Genomic DNA, 19970 nt, shown 5'->3' with positions numbered 1-19970 from the left:
TCACGGTGTGGCAGCTTTCAGGGGTTTTAATCTCAAAGTGGCTGATCAATTTAAGGTAAGTGGCAGGCATTTGGCCTGGTTCCCAGGCTTTGCTTTGCTGCTCTGAGAAAAGAAAGGATTCAGTCAGACACACAGACAACAGGCATCATCAGCGGCTCCCACATTCCAAGCATTTTAACACAGATTAGGTTGGCATGATTCTACTGTTTACTGAAATCTCCTAGGTGTTGCATTTTTCCTTCTTCTTGCCATGGTTATCCAAGATGGTTTTCTCAGGTCAGGACCTTCATATGCCAAATAGCTGGCAGGGCTGGGAAGGGGAAAAGAAGAGCATGGGTCAAGACTTCTGAGTAAAATGCTGTTTTACTTACTCACTGCAAAATATGAGACTTGAGACAGCAGGTAATTGAGCACTGAACTTTTTGCCTTAGGCATACATTGAGTCAGGAACTGTTTTACATGCATTCCTGGGGAGGGGGGGCGCGCAAGATAATTTCTTTAACAAGGACAAACTTAATTCAGCTAGAAATGCTCTATGGATTAACAGGGTGATTTGTAGTTATTTTCTCTTCAGATGTTATAAGCATGAGCCGTGCAGATCTGTTGAGCAATATTGTAACCAATATAGTCCATTTTTAATTAACATTTTCACATTAAATATTCTTTATTTTTTTCAAAAACAGTTACTATCAAACAGGCTCTTGACCACTTTTTCATTTTCTTAGCAAAAGTGAATTTTCCTAATCCATTTGACCTATAGATTAAGTTAAATAAAATCTGCAATCAGTTGCTCAGACCAGAAAAAAATGTATAAGTTGTCTTTCATTGTTTTGGTTCTATCATGCTGTACAGAAATTTTATTTTTTAAATATATTTTTACAGTTTTTAAAGATACTTTATCTTATGTTAATATAGTCAAATCAATCCTTTAATCATCCTCATGACAGATTTACTCATTTTTTTCTATCTAGAAATTTTATCGAAATTAATAACAATATGGATTTAAAAAATTTTTTCAGCTATTAAAATGTTCAAAAGTAATGTCAAATTATTATACTCACTCTACCCAGAAATGCTTTCTTAACATTTCATAAATTTACATTAACATATTTCTTCCAAAGCTAACCTTGTTGCAATTGAGTAATTTATGTTTAAAATATGTGTTCTTATCTGTAATGGTTAGCTTAGAAATGAAGGCAATCATATGCACTTATTTTAATTTCAATTGATGTATATGCAAGTGTTGTTTTTTAAAAAATAATATATGACTCCTCATTGATTAAAGAAAAAGGGAAATTGCCCAGCCAGTGTGGTTCAGTGGTTGAGTGTCAACCTGTGATCCAGGAGGTCACAGTTTGGTTCCAGGTCAGGGCACATGCAAAGGTTAGAGGCTTGATTCCCAGTGTGGGGCTTGCAGGAGGCAGCCAATCAATGATTCTCTCTTATCATTGATGTTTCTATCTCTCTCTCTCCCTCTCTCTTCCTCTCTCTTCCTCTCGGAAATCAATAAAAATATATTAAAGAAAAAAGGAAATAAATGAGAAGCAGTTAGCAGCCACCCTGCCGCTGCTTGGTGTGTCTTGTTGACATGTGATGCAGGGATTCCTGGAAGTGCAACAGCCTCTGGCACCCACGACAGAGCTAGCCTAAGAGAACAAGCTAGCATGCTGAGGCTGGCAGACTGGCAGGATGAAGAGAACATGGCTCTGATTGAGCCACAGAACCAACCATCCTGGAACTACCCTACTCATGACTTCTTCTTACATGAGACTAGAGGCCCGGTGCATGAGATTCGTGCATTGGTGGCGGGGGAGGGTCCCTCAGCCAGGCCTGCGCCCTCTTGGAGTCCGGGACCCCTCGGGGGATGTCTGCCTATTGGCTTAGGCCCAATCCCCCCGGGCATCGGGCCTAAGCCGGCAGGCAGACATCCCTCTAGCAGTCCAGGGCTCTGGCAGTCCAGGACCCCTCTCCTTACCACCCGCCTGCAGTGGAGGCGGGAGAGGCTCCCACCACTGCCACTGCACTCGCCAGCTGTGAGCCCGGCTCAGGGCTTCTGGCTGAGAGGTGCTCCCCCTGTGGGAGCGCACTGACCACCAGGGGGAAGCTCCTGCATTGAGCATCTGATCCCTGGTGGTCAGTGCGCATACCGGTTGTTCAGCCATTCAGTCGATTTGCATATTATGCTTTTATTATGTAGGATAATAAATTCCCTTTCTTCACTCAACAATATTTATTGAGCACTTACCATGTAGGATGCTCTTGGTGCCCTCTTCTAGGTTCCTATAATATCTCAGTGAACAAAATATACAAGAGCCCTGCCTTTGTGGAACTAACATTCTAACCAAGAAAGATAATAAACCAAAAACATAAATAAGAAAGTTCTATAGTATGTAAGGAAGTAGTAAGTGGGAAAATATAAAAGTGGAGCATCACAAAAAGGATCAGGAGTGAGGAAAGAAGTTTCGGTGTTGAATAGAGTAAGGGTTGGTCGACCTCACTAAGGAAGTGAGATTTGAACAAATGTTTGAGGGAAATGAAGGAATTATTCTTTTAACCAATAGGAGGGTGGAGGATATTTTTATTATTGTTTAAAGTACTCTAAATGAGAGAGAAAGGAGTGGGGGGAGGGAGAAGGGTGGGGGAAGAGAACTAGCTTTGGAACATATCTGATGCCAGTTCCACTTCGTTTTTTCCTAATTCCCAGAATAGCTAAAATTAAAAAGTTGACAATAACAAATGTTGTCAACAGGATATAGAGCTGCTAGAAGTTCATGCAATGCTGTGGGACTTAGGGTAACTACTTTGGAAATTTTGTTGCCAGTGAAGTTAAGCATATGTTCTGTGACTCAGCAATTCAACCCATAGGTGTAAATAATCCAAAAGAAATGCATACATATGTGCACTCAAAAAAGTTATAAGAATATTCTTAGTACATTATTCTTAGTGACACTAAACTAGAAGCAAACCAAATGTCCATTAATAATAGAACGGGTAAAGTGTGGTATACTAGTATGTGCGTAATGGAATACCATACCACAATGAAGAAAACTATTTCTGTGTGTAACAACATGGATGAATTTCAAAAAGATTCACTCCTATTACAGACAGTCCTGTTAGTATTTTAGCTAATATGTTAGGGACTCTTACTATGTCAGCACCATACTGAGTGCTTGCATTCATTAGCATATTTAAGTCTCCCACCAACCCTAAAAGATAGATATTACTACCTACTTTACATATGAGAAAATAGGTTGAGAAAACAATAAATTTTCCCAAGGTCATTGTATCAGTCAATATACTTCCTTACATTTAAAGAAACCAAAAATTTGGTGTAAGTAAAAAAGAATGTATTAAAAGGTCATTGTATAACTCCCAGAATTGCTGGCATGCCTGGGTGAGGACTCGGCAGTCATGAACAATACCCCAAAGCAAGTCAGAGAGAGCTAACGCCCAGCATTGGCCAATGTGACCCACTCTGCCACTCTGCCGGGTTCGGGAAGTAAGACATGGCTACCAGCAGAGCTGCCACTGCTCTGCTGGAGCTTGCTGCAACCTCTGTCAGTGTTGTACCTGCAAGGATGACTCTCAGTTCCACTGCACCAACCATTCAGAGCATATGACCCATGGCATGGGGCAAAAAACATAATGTATGCACATTTTCTAAAAGCACAAGTCTGGAGGTGACACGCAGGGATTTAAACCCGGTTGGGTTGGCTCCAACACCAGGGGGCTCAACTACGATGCTAGACTGAATCCAAATGCATGTTACTTTACCATTTTAAGGACCAGGTGAGGCAAGCAAGTATTAAAATGCCCAACAACAGCTTCATGCCACCATATCATATCATATAAATCAGAAAGCTTCAACGATTTGTTGCTTGACTAATTTAGAAAACAAAATAAAAGATTTGGCTTCTGAAATCCCCAAGTGCTTTCATGGAGGCAAGAGGGAGGACCTGGTCTGACAGCTCATCCAGAGCCATCACCACACCATGTGGGGCCATGTGGTGACTCAGATGGATGGTGGAAAAGGGGGGTCAAGTCTGAATCACCAAGACCACATCCTGCCCCTCCCTCATTTTCCCCCCTGGAAGCTGCCCATCAATCTTCTTGTTGAGATCTCCACCCAGAGCATGGAGCTCAGGGTTTGCAGCAAATGTCTGTGAACCTAGGAAGTCCCATTTTCCTGCAGCATTTGGCCCTGGTTCTATCAGTGGCATCTATGTGTGAAGTTGACTATGACTAAGTGTGAAACTGATTGTCTGTGCATGAAGACTCAGCTCAATTTGGGTTGTTTATTTATTTCTCACTATATTTTGTGGACACAAACTAACATCACATATACTTACCTTTAACAACTTTTTAAGCTTATTTAAACTGAAAGAAAATTCTTAAACACAATGTCAGCTAGATAATAACTTGGGAGAAATGTGTTCTTTCTGAGAACTGTCTCATAGACACATATTCATTATAGCCAAAGACTAAGGAGGCATTTTATCCTGTTCTGATTCATCTGAGAAAAACGTGTGGTAGACAGTTCAAAATCCTCCCCCATTTACTTTCAAATAAAGAGTAAGAAGAAGAAAGGTCTTTCTTTTTTTCTTTCCTTTTTTTTTTTTTTTTGTAAAGGCTATTTAGTAAAATTAGTATCTGTTGGGCTTTTGTTTTGTTTTGTTTTATTTGGGGTTTTTATGGTTTCCACTGAAGACAGTAGTGGGAGTTAGGATTAAAAAGCCTGAGGTAGTCAGTGTATGGAGGAATGTGAAAGTTCAGACTAAGGAGTCTGAACATTATTCTGTAGGCAGGAAGTAATTCATAAAGGTTTTTAAAATCTAATTTACTTTTTAAATGATCTTTAAGTCAAATATAATAAACAGAAGAGTACAGAAATCATATGGAAATTTAATTTACAAAATGAAAAGCAAAATTTGTGCAAGCACCACATGTGATGGATGGAGGTAGTAGCTAATACTATGGAGGTAATCATTTTGCAATTTATAAATGTGTGAACATTAGTAAACAGAAACCTCATTTAAAATGGAGTCTGGAGGCTAGAAGAGAAAAGACTCAATGCACAAAACTTACCCCAACAGGAAGAGATACTAATTACACTCTCAGCAAGAGGAAGATTCCTCTTTGCCCAGTAACAGCTCAGCCAATGTGAACTGCCATAACTCTGCCAATGAAAAGTCACTACAAACCTCTCGTTTCCTCAAATGACCACTTCGTTTACAACAGCTCCTCCCAAGTCCATAAAAGAGTGTTCCTCTCCTTTGTTTCTCTGGATTTGCATGTAGTTAGTCATTTATACATAAAAGGAAAACAGCTGAACTAAAGGCAGCACTAAAAGACTGAATTTTAATATGTGCCATTAGACCACATGTCCTAAATTGCCATTCTTTGTTGTTCTAAAATAAACCCATTTTGCTGGGGAAATATCTGACTGTCTATTTGTGAAAGGTCAACAAATGTATAAAATCAACATGTTATACACTTTAAACGTATGTCTGTTATATCTCAACGACGCTCAGGAGAAAAGAGAAATAGAAGACTTTCAGCGCTTCAGAAAGTTTCCTAGTGGCACTTTTTTAAGTATGAGAATAGAGACAAAGCATAAAACATGTGTTTAGCTTAACAGGTCATTACCATCAGTGTCAATGTTTTTATGGTTTCCCAGCCGGCATGGCTCACTGGTTGAGCGTTGACCTATGAACCGGGAGGTCACAGTTTGATTCCAAGTCAGGGCATATGCCCAGGTTGCAGGCTTGATCCCCAGTGTGGGGCAATCCCCAGTGTGGGGTGTGCAGGAGCAGCCGATCACTGATTCTCTCTCATTGATGTTTCTATATTTCACTCCCTCTTCCTTCCTCTCTGAAATCAATAAAAATATTTTTTATAAAAGCATAAGCAACAAAAGATAAAATAGATTACATCAAAATGCCGAAACCGGTTTGGCTCAGTGGATAGAGCGTCGGCCTGTGGACTGAAGGGTCCTAGGTTCGATTCCGGTCAAGGGCATGTGCCTGGGTTGTGGGCACATCCCCAGTGGGGGGTGTGCGGGAGGCAGCTGATCGATGTTTCTCTCTCATCGATGTTTCTGACTCTCTCTCTCCCTTCCTCTCTGTAAAAAATCAATAAAATATATTTAAAAAAAAAAAAGAAAAAAAAATTGTGCTGTAAACGTTACTATCAAAAAAAGTGAAAAGAAAACCCACAAAATAGGAGGAAACACCTGATAAGAGATCTAAAATATTTAAGAACACTTACAACTCAATAATTAAAAGATAACCTAAATTTTAAATGGGCAACAGGTCTGAATAGACATTTCTCCAAAGGAGGTATACAGGTGGCCAATAAGCACATGAAAATGTTCAGTATTATTAACCATGATAAATAAAAATCAAAACCATAATGAGCTACCACTTTATACCCACTAGGTTGGCTATAATAAGCGACAATAATTGGTAAGGATATGGAAAAGTTGAATATCTTATACACTGCTGGTGACAATGCAAAACAGTGTGGCGGTTTTGGAAAAACAGAATGGCAGTTCCTTAAAAAGTTAAACATAAGAATTATCATGCAATTCAAAATGCCACTCCTAGGTATAAACCAAAGAGAAATGAAAACATATGTCCAGGAATGTACATAGCATTAGTTTTCACAATATCCAACAAGTGGAAACAATGCAAATGTCCATCCGTTAATGAATGGATAAATAAAATGTGGTATATCCATTCAATGGAATATTATTCAGCAATAAAAGGGAATAAAGTACTGATTCATGTACAACATGAATGACCTTTGAAAACATTCTAAATGAAAGAAGTCTCTCACTGAAGACCATAATATTGTATGATTACATTTATATAAAATGTCCAAAATAGGCAAATTTATAGAAGCAGAAAGGGATTGCCTAGGGCTGGGTGGGGGTAGGGTTGGGGAGAAATAGGGCATAATTAGAAATGGGTACAAAGTTTTGGGGGAGTGATGAAAATCTTCTGGAATTAGTAGTGTTGGTTGCACACCTCTATGAAGTGTGTGAATATGAATTATATCTCAATAAAGGTGATATTAAAAAACACACACAATAAAATTAAGTTAAATTGAATATTAGATGGCAGAAAGACTGCCCAGCCTTAGCCTTACAGTGAGTGGAATGGGGTAACTATAAAGCAGGGGTCCTCAAACTATGGCCCGCGGGCCACATGCAAATACAAATATTGTATTTGTTCCCGTTTTGTTTTTTTACTTCAAAATAAGATATGTGCAGTGTGCATAGGAATTTGTTCATAGTTTTTTTTAAACTATAGTCCGGCCCTCCAACGGTCTGAGGGACAGTGAGCTGGCCCCCTGTTTAAAAAGTTTGAGGACCCCTGCTATAAAGGTACACTATTGTTGGGTATATAAAAACTGGTTAACTCTTACATCAAACCTTTATATAAAACCCAAAGACTTATGAATTTTTCTCCCACAGCATCCTAACCTCTAATTGAATTAAATATAATACAATTCAGTATACCCAGAGCTTTGGACCGTTCTCTGGGAGTTTTGGCAGACTAGAAGACTAAGCAAGATGATGTATTAAAGTCAGGGATAGGCTGACCTTTTGGACAGAGGTAGTAGAAACACTAAAGGGAGTGGGGGAGAGAACTCTCAAACCATTTCAGCCTCTGAATTGCAGCTGTATCGACAAGCCAAGCATAGTTTCTGTATTCACTACCCACTGAAAAGATTGTTAGTCAGCAGTAATGATTGTGTGCCTACTGCATGCCACACGCTGTGCTAGGGGCTGGAGACTTAACAATGAGAAAGGAAGGTTCTCTGCTTCTGAGAGGATCCCAACTTGAAGGGAAGCGAATAGTCACAGTAAAGTAATAGGTAAATGCCATAACTGGACTAAGTGCTGTAGGAGCAGAGAGGAGGGAGCAACTGCCTTTGCATGAGTAAAGCTGAGACAGCTTCCTGTGAAGGTGACCTTCCAGCTGGGTCTTGGAGAATGAACAGAAAAATGCCTGCAATGCCCTCTAGGCATTTTTGGCATGCATATAAAATTCTTATTATGCTATTAAGCCAGTATTTATATTCTACCCTTATCTAAAAACCAAACAGAATTAAATAAATACCCAAAAGACACTGAATATGCTATAAAGCTATTCAGAGGATAATAGACATGAGTATGTGGCTTGTGACATTTACAGCCAGGAATTCTTTATCCTGCGTTTTTATAAAAACACAGATAATCAAGAAAATAATATTTTGTAGACCCTAAATTATCTGCTAATAGTTTTGTTTTATTTTGTTCTATCAAACAACAGACTCATCTATATATATATAAAGGTCTAATATGCTAAGTGTCCCTCCCACTGTCCAACTGGTCGCTGTGACATACACTGACTACCAGGAGGCAGACTCTCAACACAGGAGCTGCCTTGACGTGGACTTGCCATTTACAGAGAAACGGCAGCATGGACCTGGCGCTGACAAAGCAACACTGGGCTTCCCCCAAGTGGGACACAGGCCCCACCACCACCCCGGAGTGACACCCCGCCAAATTGCAGCTGCTGCTACCAAGATCCCATGGCGCAAAATGAGGCCCACAGTCCAGCCCAGCCTGGTGGGCCCCAGGTAATGACGTCAACATAGTAACGCCTGGCTTCCTCTCCCTAGTGAGTAGCCTCCATGCAGTTTCTTCAGCCCAGGAAAATGACTTGCTTTATAGCCAGGTGCAAACATCTGTGAAGCGTTTTCCCATGCCTCATCTCATTTGATCCTCACAGAAGTCCTGGAGTAAGTAGATAGGAGACCCCATAGAATCCTATTTTCTTTTCATTAGCCAGAAAACGGAGATTTAGAAAGCTTAGAAACTTGACCCAATTGAAAAGAAGTAAGAAATGGTGGACCTTGAAAATGACTTCAGGTTTTCTTACTGCACAGAATATAGTCAAACACTGCTGCAGTTAAATATTTTGCCCTTTGTTCTCCCTGCATGATCTACAATAATAATCTGCTTCGTGTTGATATTTACTGCTGTGTTGCTGACAATTACCTGAAAGAGAAGTTGGGGTGCTTCCCTGGGCTGTAAAAAGTTTAGCTACATCAGAAAGCAGGTCTAATTAAGCAATTTTATTCTCTATACATAAAAGGCTAAGTTGAATCATGCATGCGCAATACATATAAAGCTCTCACTGGCACCAATCGCATGCATGTGTTTCAATCTGTCATTGTCAATCATGAATTTTGGTTTACACTTCTATTATAGAGAAAGGGTGAATAGCAATATTGAAATATTTCTTCTAATTAATTTTCTTCCAATGTGCACAAATTTGTGCACCAGGCCACTAGTGTCTATATGAAAGACTGGGCTGAAGTACAAAATGATTTAATTATAGGGCTAGAAGCAACTCCAGTATGTGCTCTGTGCATCTCAACTTTAGGCCTGGATGGGTTTAATTATTCTGGTTTAATATATTTTTCTTAAAATAGGTTAGAAGGATTTTCCACAACTTCTCTTGATAATCTGACTTTTGTCATTTATGGTCTTCGATCAAACAAAGTATAGTTTTAATGTGCAATTACTCAGCAAAACAAACTGGCAGCCCAAAAGAATACTAGGATGGGATTTCTCAAAAGGTTGAATTCCTTTGAAACAGAAGTTCATCAGCAAATGGCCTATAAACCAATTTTGGCCCCCAAATATTTTACTCTATCTCTGAATGAGCAAATTGCTTTTATCTCAGTATGATTTGTCAAGCAATTACGATGACACCCTACCATTTGACTTCCAGACTGATCATCTCCTTTGTGACAAAATTGAAATTTCTCTTGTCAGTTTAGTGGGGAAAAGTCAAAACCATGATAGCAGGAAGAAAAATTTTATTTTAGAAAAAAAAAAATTACCCATCACAGAAGACAGTTTCTTCCCTTCTACCTTTGGACTTTATTACTAATGTCCTAAGGACAAACAAGCAGTCTTTCTCACCTCCGATGCCTGGTTACACTTCAAATTAGCAAAATAGATTTCCTATTTCTTTTAAATTAAATGTTTCTATGATCTTACCCCACCTTACTATCAAGGAGAATTTGGCTTTGGTAAGCTAAAAAAAACACACACAAAAACCAACCACAACAACAAAAAAACCTTTACATATTGATTGTTGAAATGCAGGAGGAACTTTGAAGGTATCCAGAGGTTCTTGGAAGTGTTTTTCCCAATATAATTTTCCAACAAAATTGGTGTAGAACAGTCTTGGACTTAAATTAGTACTGAAAGTTTACAGGCCTTCTACTAGTGACATATAGTAATTTCTTCATTGGAGGTCAACTGAGTCATTGGTTTTTTCCTAGCAAGCATAAAAGCAGAATGTTATTTCTTCTCAAATGAAAGGTCAATTGTATATGACAGCCTAAGAATTGAACAGAGAATTGGGGTGGAGGCCCAATTAGGGATTAGCAAGCCTCTGTCCGTTCCCCCTCCTCCTAGTTCTGTCCCCACCAGCCTCAGACACTAGCCAGCTCTAGACTAACCATTTCCCAGAGGTTCAGGAGCCTTTGAAACCTGAACCTCTCCCAGAGTAAATACAGATTAAGAAGTTTGTCCATCCTGGCCAAATCCTTCCAGAGAGACTGGAGATAGACTCTTCCTCTGAGTCCATGGCTCCTTGGTGACTATTTTCAAATAGGGTTTATCCCAGCTGCTACTGATTCCAAAGTCTGTGGAAACTTCATAAAGTCATATAGTGAGACCATATCTGAGAAACAGTCCAGATCAGGTGTATGCTTCCTGAATAGTTTCAGAGTCCCTCGATCCATCACTCACTTTTCAGCAAGCTTACTGGTGGCCAGTCCCACTGTGCAGTGGGAAACTCCTGGCTGTAAAGAGCCCATCAGAGAGCTGCACAGCAGAGTGACCAATGGCTAGAGGTCTGGACCCAATGGTATGAGCTTGGGTAAGCTACATAACCTCTCTGTGCTTCAATGCCTTTATCTATAAAATGGGATAATAGTACTTACCTCGTAGCTGATTTTGAGGAATGAATGAGTTAGTACATCTAAAAGTGCTTGGCACATTGGCCAGCATAGCTCAGTTGGCTGGTTGTGGTCTCATGCACCAATAGATTGCTGGTTTGTTTCCCAGCCCAAGTTGGGGGCTCGACCCCCAATAGAGGTCATACAGGAGGCAGCAGATCAATGTACTCTCACATTGATGTTTCTCTCTTCTCCCTTCCTCCCTTTCTAAAAAAGCAATGAAAACTACTCTTTTTTAAAAAAATGAAATTGCACTTAACTAGGCTTCATCTTTTATTGGATTTCCTTAGATATCTGGCTATAATATTATAGTATTGGGGCACATATTTGCTTACTGTTCAAGAACAACTATTCAAACACTTCTCAAACTGGTCTTAACAGAAGATAATTCTAGGAGATGTTAATTAAGTGTACCAGAATTATTTTTCTGCAGCAAACAAATGTATTTATCCATTAAACAAAATTTGATTGATATCTTAATTCTAGGACTTCTCAGTCTTTCATTGGATATGTGTGCATGATATGGGCCTTTGGTATGCAAGGTCAAGTGTAATTAAATGCAGAACCCTTTGTACTTAGAGTTCTGTGTTCCAAAGGGGATGCTAGTGCATGTTACCTGGAAACTGACAGAAAGATTGTTACATAAACTAATATTTAAGTCCTGCCTTCTTAATTCCTAATTGGCATGAACAAATTATATCACACTGAAAAAAAATATTTACAAGCATAAAGATTTCAAAGACCAGTAAAATCAATAGGTTGCCACTATTTCATCTTGCTAAGAAAGATTATTAAAATAAATCATCATTTATTATTACCATTGTTTCATAAAAGAGAAACATTTAACAACCAAAAAAGTGAAGAAATAATATAATTTAAAAGTAAAGGGCAGTTATTGAGATTGAAAATAGTAGTATTTCAATGTATAAAGTTTACTATATTATTTGCATTTTTGTAATTTTGCCTTGCATGAGATAAGAAGAAGAAATAAGAGGTATCCAGATTGGAAAAGAAGACGTAAAACTGTCATTATTCACAGATGACATAGAAAACCTAAAGACTCCATCAAAAAATTATTAAACTTAATAAATGAATTCGGCAATGTAGCAGGATACAAAATTAACACCCAGAAATCTATGGCTTTTTAATACACCAATAGTGAACTTACAGAAAGAGAGATTTAAAAAACAATCCCATTTACCATTGCACCAAAAAAATTAAGACACCTAGGAATAAACTTACCTAAGGAGGTAAAAGACCTGTACTCGGAAAACTATAGGATACTGAAAAAAGACATAGAGGAAGACATAAACAGATGAAAGAACATACCGTGTTCGTGGATTGGTAGAATTAACATCATTAAGATGTCCAGACTACCCAAAGCAATCCATAAATTCAGTGTACTCCTTATTAAAATACCAACGGCATATTTCACAGACCTAGACCAAACTCTCCAAAAATTCATCTGGAATAAAAAAAGACCCCGAATAGCTACAGCAATCCTGAGAAAGAAGAACAAAGTAGGAGGGATCTCAATGCCAGATATCAAGCTGTATGACAAAGCCACTGTTCTCAAAACTGCCTGGTAGTGGCACAAGAACAGACATATAAACCAATGGAATAGAATAGAGAACCCAGAAATCGACCCAAACCACTATGCTCAATTAATATTTGACAAAGGAGGCAAGAGCATACAATGGAGTCAAGACAGTTTCTTCGATAAATGGTGTTGGGAAATTGGACATATACATACCAGAAAAATGATACTAGGCCACCAAATTACACCATACACAAAAATAAACTCAAAATGGATAAAGGACTTAAATGTAAGACAGGAAACCATAAAAAGCTTAGAGCAGTGATGGCGAACCTTTTGAGCTCAGAGTGTCAGCATTTTGAAAAACCCTAACTCTGGTGCCGTGTCACATATAGAAATTTTTTGATCTTTGCAACCATAGTAAAACAAAGACATATTTTTAATATTTATTTTATATATTTAAATGCCAGTTAACAAAGAAAAATCAACCAAAAAAATGAGTTCGCGTGTCAGAGGTGTCATAGGTTCGCCATCACTGGCTTAGAGGAATCCACAGGCAGCAAAATCTCAGACATATGCCGAAGCAATACCTTCACCGATACAGCTCCTAGAGCAATGGAAACTAAAGAGAAAATAAACAAATGAGAGAAAAACTTCTTAGTCTGTCATTTGGGAAATACTGATGTATACAACAGCACACGGAGCTCATCAAATTAACCCTGCATATTTCAGATATGTTTTATTTTGCAAAACATTGCTTCTTCCTTTTTCATTGGTCCCATTGGTTACTGTTATAGGGTCGTACTTACCTGAATGATTAACATACAGGAGTGGGAAAAAGTGGGTTTACAATTGTTCATATGGAAAAAGACATACAGGTTATGATTTATTACAATAGCTTTACTAACTCAAAAGAATGTCACAATGACACAGTGCACTTAGGTACAATCTCATAAGTGCTCAAATTGCCAGCCTTCATAGAAATAATAGTATAAGAATAAACTGTTTTGTGTACTCACAACTGTCAACTTACCTTTGCCCACCCCTGTGTCTATGTCTGGATATTCTTATCCTGCAGAGAGATGGTGCTTTTATCTTGTTGGTATGTTAGGAACACTGTGGCGGGAGAAGGAGGGAGGGACGTATACCACTGCCCTGTAAATACATATTCATGCCTTTCTGGGCATTTTCTTCAAACTTACAGGTATATTCTCTGGAAATTAATAAAGGAACGCCCTCTCTTTCCCGGACTCTTCTCTGAATGTATCTCACTTTGCCTTAAATTAGGATATGGTTCCCCCTTGAGCCTACAACTCTTAACCATCTGGGTTAGAAGGAGGGGAATGTCTTCATTCCCTGGTACAGTTTCCAGTTATTTACTGCGTAGGCACTCTCTTTCATACTCGAGAGGCACCCCTCCCGGTTTCTCTCCTACTTCTCCTGCTTTTCAGGCTTCTTCACTATCGCTTCCAGTGTGGCATTCCTTGGTCTGGTCTCAGTCCCTGCTCCTTCTCACTGGATATTCTCCCTCAAATATCTCATCCAAGTCCAATGTATCAGTTACCATCTATTTACTAATGAATCTCAGATTTTAATTTTTTTGTCTGAAACTCTTTTCTGGGCTTCAGACCTGTATATCCTACTCCTTGTCCTCCTCCGCATATCCCACAGCTTCCTCAAATTCAGCTCTGTTTTTTTTCCTTCCCCACCCTGTGTTTGCTATCTCAGACACTGCACCATTTTCCATCCAGCCAAAGCTAAAATCCCATTTTTCCTTGAGATCAGTCAAATTTACTTTCTAAACATTTCTAGAAATCTACCAGTTTCTCTTTTTCTGGACTTGCCCTAGCCTCATGCAAGTCACCATCATCTCTTGCCTGTATAACTGGAACCTGCCCTTCAGTGTTTTTTCCATTCTGCAGAGTGATCTTTCTAAAACTCAAATCTGATTACAACACTCCCAGGTCTGAAAACCTGTAATGGCTTCCCCTACCCAAACTCTTAACACGATGGCAAAGTCCTCCTGATCTGGCCCCTGCTTGCTTCTGCAGCCTTGCTGTCTCCTTTCTATACCCAACAATTCTCAGGGTCTTAAAGAAGCCACACTCTCTTCAGAATCTAGGCCTTGCATGTGCCACTCCCTTTTCTGAAACACTTCTCCCCATCACACACATACACCATCTACCCCACATCTCTGTTTGTCTGGCATACTTTTTTCTCTTACCTTAAGTCTTAGCTTGGGTAACTCTTCCTTCAGGAAGTTTTCCCAGATGTTTCAACCCAGAATGGAGTATTGAGGATGCACCTCTACAGGCTTGTGTGGTGAATTGTGAGGAATAAAGAGCCAGGCTGCTCTGAAGGAATGAGGCCTGACCCACATCCTCTTTCCTGTGGCCACCCCCATGGAGAAGCAGCAGCCTGGTGAACCAGGGCCAGCCCGTCCTGAAGTCAGAGGAAAGTGGCAGGTGGACACCTCAGGTACTGCGAGGGAAACCCACCTGCCAGTCTTTCCCAAGTGCTAATGGGTAAACTGTCTCCTGGGTGATATTTACTTTTCATGGTTAAAAGCTCAGACTCTGAAATTAAACTTCTAAGGTTCAAATCCCTGCTTCACCATTTGCAGAGCTTTTTAGACAGGTTAATTAACCTATCGAAAGAAAATCAGTATGGAGATTAAGTGAATTAATAAAGGTTTCAAAGCAGTTCCTGGCACATAGTAAGTGTCCAATGAAAGCTAACCATTGTTATTACCATTCAAAGCAAATTGATGTTCTCAATTTTCTAAATACAGTAAACTTTAAGAATTTTCTATAAATTTAGAGCAGGGGTCAGCAAACAAAGCCAAATCTATTCTGCCACCTGTTTTTATAAATAAAGTTTTATTGGAACACAGCCATACCCGTTCTTTGACATATTGTCTATGGCTACATTCAGTCTGCAGAGTTGAATAGTGGTCACAGAGATGGTAATGAGTCACAAAAACTAAAATATTTACTCTGGACCTTTATAGAGAAAGACCCCTAATTTAGAAAATAAAAGTGATAAAAGAGGTTAAATGGAACTATATTTATAAGAATAGATACCATGTTATAAGGTATAAAACTTGATTATTCCAAAGGAAATCTTATCACTCATTACTCACTATTGAGAAACAAGTGTAAAATACGTTCTCCTTTATCCATATCCCACCTTTTTCATTTTTGCCAGGACTAAAAAGAGAAGACTTAACATAGTGTTTCAAATATGAATTTTAAAGATGAAGAGCCAGAAAATTCCCTTTCACTTGGTTCTGTGTGCACAACTTTGATCAAGTTAGACCAGTAGGTTAGAGAAGGGTGCTACTGAAGCTAGAGTAAAAGACTTTGACCCTTAACTGGTTGCTGACATGTTGTTCTGTACAATGACCTTGAATACAGACAAAGAGCTAATTGCAGTCAGCTCTTTCACCAAGGCATGCAGGTGATCACTAAGTTATGCCCAGGGCACTTCAGCCCTCCGTTCAGAAACATCCTGTTTACCTACATAGACGACTTGTTTTCATGGAACGTGCTATTATGTCTCTTCAGAGAAACACATGGGTTGCCAGAATTGGGGCTTATCTGATAGGTGAGTCAGATGGGACATAGAAGAATTATTCTTCTGAAAAGCCTCTCTAGCAGCAATCTGCCTATCCTTGTTGCAGTGTTTCCCCTACCTTTCTTATTTTCCTAAACACTACTTGCTCTGACCTTCACTTGGCAAACCTGGCTTTGTTTTCTAAGTCCCGATTTAAACATGGCCACCTGCTTCTGCTCTCCATCTTTCCTAGATTCTCCCCTTCATATTTGTATTCAAACCTGGTAACTGGACCCTGAATCTGTTACTTCCTCTGTTACTTGATTTAGGAGAGAGGGATGAGCCCCTCCACATACATCAAAGTCTTCCAATGAAAAGAGCCCATGAGTGCCAAAAGGATCAGATGTGGAGGTCAAGTACTGAGTATTCTATTTCCTCACTTTGTATTGTAGTAGCATTGCATTCGTGATCAATCTGCAATAAAATCTTCACATGGATTACATGTATGGAAAGTAGGCATTGGGGAAATGCTTTCTTTCTAAAACACAATGTCCTGTCTCTTAGCCAAGCACACTTATTTTAAAGAGTTGGTATGCAATTAATGTATTTGAAACACATGACTGATTAAAAATAGCACCACTGTTAAGTTCTAGCTTTGTTCTTTTGCCAGTTTTGAAGTTCCATGAGAGCAAAGGATTTAACGATCATAGTAACAAGATAAAACTAAAGCTTATGTATGTTTGCCTGCTTTGTTTCATTGAACATGTCCAAATCTGCATATGTAATCCAATTGGGGACTGCTATAGGCATACATTCTCAGTTCCATAGATCATTTATGACATTTACATCACTCAAAGTTTTCTAATAGATTTTACATGTTAACTCTTTTTATTAGATGCACTTGTTTTCCATGGAACTGGACTTGATAATAACATAAAGTATAATTCAGAGGGTGGCTCAATAAAATAAACCTTTCTTTTTCAAGCTTACTATACCCTAAACTTTATGCTTCTGAAAATTCGTTTTGACTCTTACTCTCTAGAACAAGTTTCTTTTCAGAAAAAAGAGGGGAAAAATGCTTGATCTGTTAAATTTTATTGGTTTGGGGTTTTTATTGTTTTGTTCAGTTCTTAAAAGCCATTTCTGTCTTGCTGACTCATGAAACCAAATGTACCAAAATATTTATTTCCTTTGCTTCTATACCCCTAGTAAAACAAAATAAAATAACTGTATTAATGGGTTCAATTAAAAATTTGTTGAGGACTTCACACTTACCCAAAGTGATTCTGTTGTCTTTAGTCAGCTCCATGGCTTCTCTCTTAGCCTGAACGAATGATGGAAAAAATATTTTACCCTTTCTCCAATCCAGTCTAGACTCCATCCTGTCATTCTCTCTTTTCTCTTTTCAAATTCTCCCTCTTCATTCTCTCCTTTCAGGCTATAAACAGGCTTACATTTCTCTGATTCTCAAACTTTTAACATAAATATATCAAAATAAAACAAAAAGTAGCCCTAACCGGTTTGGCTCAGTGGATAGAGCGTTGGCCTGTGGACTCAAGGGTCCCGGGTTCGATCCCAGTCAAGGGCATATACCTTGGTTGTGGGCACATCCCCAGTGGGGAGTGTGCAGGAGGCAGCTGATCGATGTTTCTGACTCTCTATCCCTCTCTGTAAAAAATCAACAAAATGTATTTAAAAAAACAAAAAGTAAACCTTCTTTTATGTTCTCTCTCTCAATTTATAATCCTCTCAGTTTTTAACTGGCTCACTCCTTAAAATGGTAATCTCTACAGCTGATCATTACTGCCCTACTTCCAATGAATTCTTCCAGTTTGATGTCTTCCTCGCCATTCTGCACAATCATTTTGGCCCTCTTCCTCGTTAACCTGTCTCTGGTATTTGGCCTGGTTGAGCACTCCCTAGTGTTGGGAGGGTGCCTCCATCCTTTGGGCTTCATGTTTTTATGTGAAGCAAAGGCCACCAGGGTAACACTTTCTTTACCCTGCACAGGGAAGGAGTGAATGTTCTGTTTTATGAGCTTGGGAGAAGGAGCAGACTTCGCTTCCTCAATAATGGGGAATGGTTTAAGTGAATTATGATCGATGCACATGGTAGAATAGTGCTTCCTCAGCCTCTTCCTTGCATGGGAACACACATTCTTCTTTGCTGTCCTTGCCTGCCCTAAAGTAGTTTGGAGGCTGTCACTGACTGACCCTGTTAGACCCTACAGTTCCGTTAGCAAACCTGCTTAGCTAACAGATCTAAAGGCACATCCTCTCACTTTTATTAATAACTAGAAGCCCACCCTCGGGTCTGGGGGGCCCACCCTCAGGGCTCACCCAGAGAGCCCTGCCTTGCTCTCTGGCCCTTGAAGCAGCTGCGGCTTCTGCTGATCAGGCCCTCCCCCAGCGCAGGCGAGCGGAGGCCCCTGCCACACCGCCACCGACGTCCACACAACCTCCTGTCCGACCCCGTTGCAGCATCCCAGTTAATTAGCATATTTCTCTATTTTTATACATAGAGAGAGAGATAAAAGTGGTTGGTTTGCTCTCCATTTTTTTCTCTCAATTGGTCCCAAAGTCCATAGGATAGATAGGTGTTTTCAATTGACCCCTCTCCCGACACTTCAAAAACCGGCTCCTTCAACCTCCTCTTGTAGCTTTCACGTCTGTCTTCTCCCTTTGCACGTACATGTAGGTACTATATTGTAGCATAAATTACATTTCATTTTATAATGCTTTTCTAGTTATAAAAGTAATTCTTGCTAGAGAAAAGGTTTTAAGTAAAAAAAAAAAAAAAGCACGAAGATAAATGTAAAAATTTATCAATTTAGAACCCAGAGATCCTCCTTTAACATTTTGGAATCTTTCCTTCTAGTCTTTGTTTCCTAATGGTATAATAAAAAATTATATATTTTTTAAAAATTATAGTGTACATTTTTTCATATCATTAAAAAATCTTCTAAAATGTGATTTTTAGTGCCTACATAATATTCCATTTTATTGATTTATCATAAATCACTTAAACAATTTCTGATTATTGAACAGTGTTCCTCTTTTTCACTGTTAAATATACTAGCTATTATTTATTCATGTTTCTTACATGCCAAGAGCTAGCTTATATCTTTTTACAAATATTGCCTAATTATTTATCACAGCAGTCCAATGAGGAAGTGAGGTTGTCACCATTTTGCAGGGAAGAGAACAGGCTTGGGAACTTGCTCCATGCACAGTGAACCGGCGGCCGAGTTCAATCCCTGGCCCACCTCCTCCAGTGCATGTGCTCTGAATGACCTCTCTATTTCCCCTCTCCTAGCACATAAATGATTGTAGTGGCAATCATTTCGAACACTTTTTGATCACGCAAATCTATCCTTTTTCAATATAAAAAATCAGAGTATCAGATAAGCATACATTTTTTTTAAAGATTCAATCCTTACATTCTCAAAAATAAAATAAAGATGAATTAAGAGCTAAATACTTTAAATATATATACAACCTGGAAGATAATACAAGAAAATATATTTGCAAATTTAATAGTAAAGGAGGAATAAACTGCAGAAACAATAAAGGAAAGGATAGACACATTTAACTACAGAACAAATTCAAACTCTAACAAAACACACTAATCAGTGGACACTGTGTGGCTTAGGCCGCCCAGAATCTAATTACCCTCCTTTAAGCAACAGCTGATTCCTATTTGCCCATCCACTCCTCCCCCACTCTCAGTGTGGTTCCAGGGAAGTTGATTCCACCTCTGGTTCCGGGAAGGTCTGATGATCGCTGCTCAGGTAACAAAAGCAACACACTACCTGACAGTGATTGTTTCAGAAATGGGCAGAAAATTCAAG

At 39.1% G+C, this 19970-nt stretch overlaps 1 long non-coding RNA gene across 1 annotated transcript; it reads right to left on the bottom strand.

The window, feature by feature from the left end:
• Window positions 1-248: 248 nt before the first annotated feature.
• On the bottom strand, window positions 249-19970 carry LOC308527061. The gene is made up of 3 exons (XR_013996595.1): window positions 19932-19970; window positions 17396-17444; window positions 249-310 (listed from the first exon to the last, which is right to left on the bottom strand). It is a non-coding gene; the product is annotated as an uncharacterized lncRNA (long non-coding RNA).

Source organism: Myotis nattereri (genome assembly GCF_964212035.1).
Source record: "Myotis nattereri genome assembly, chromosome: 11".
NCBI classification, from domain to species: Eukaryota; Metazoa; Chordata; class Mammalia; order Chiroptera; family Vespertilionidae; genus Myotis; species Myotis nattereri.
The sequence above is the reverse complement of the archived record's forward strand: the minus strand, read 5'-3'. Positions and strand labels throughout refer to the sequence as shown.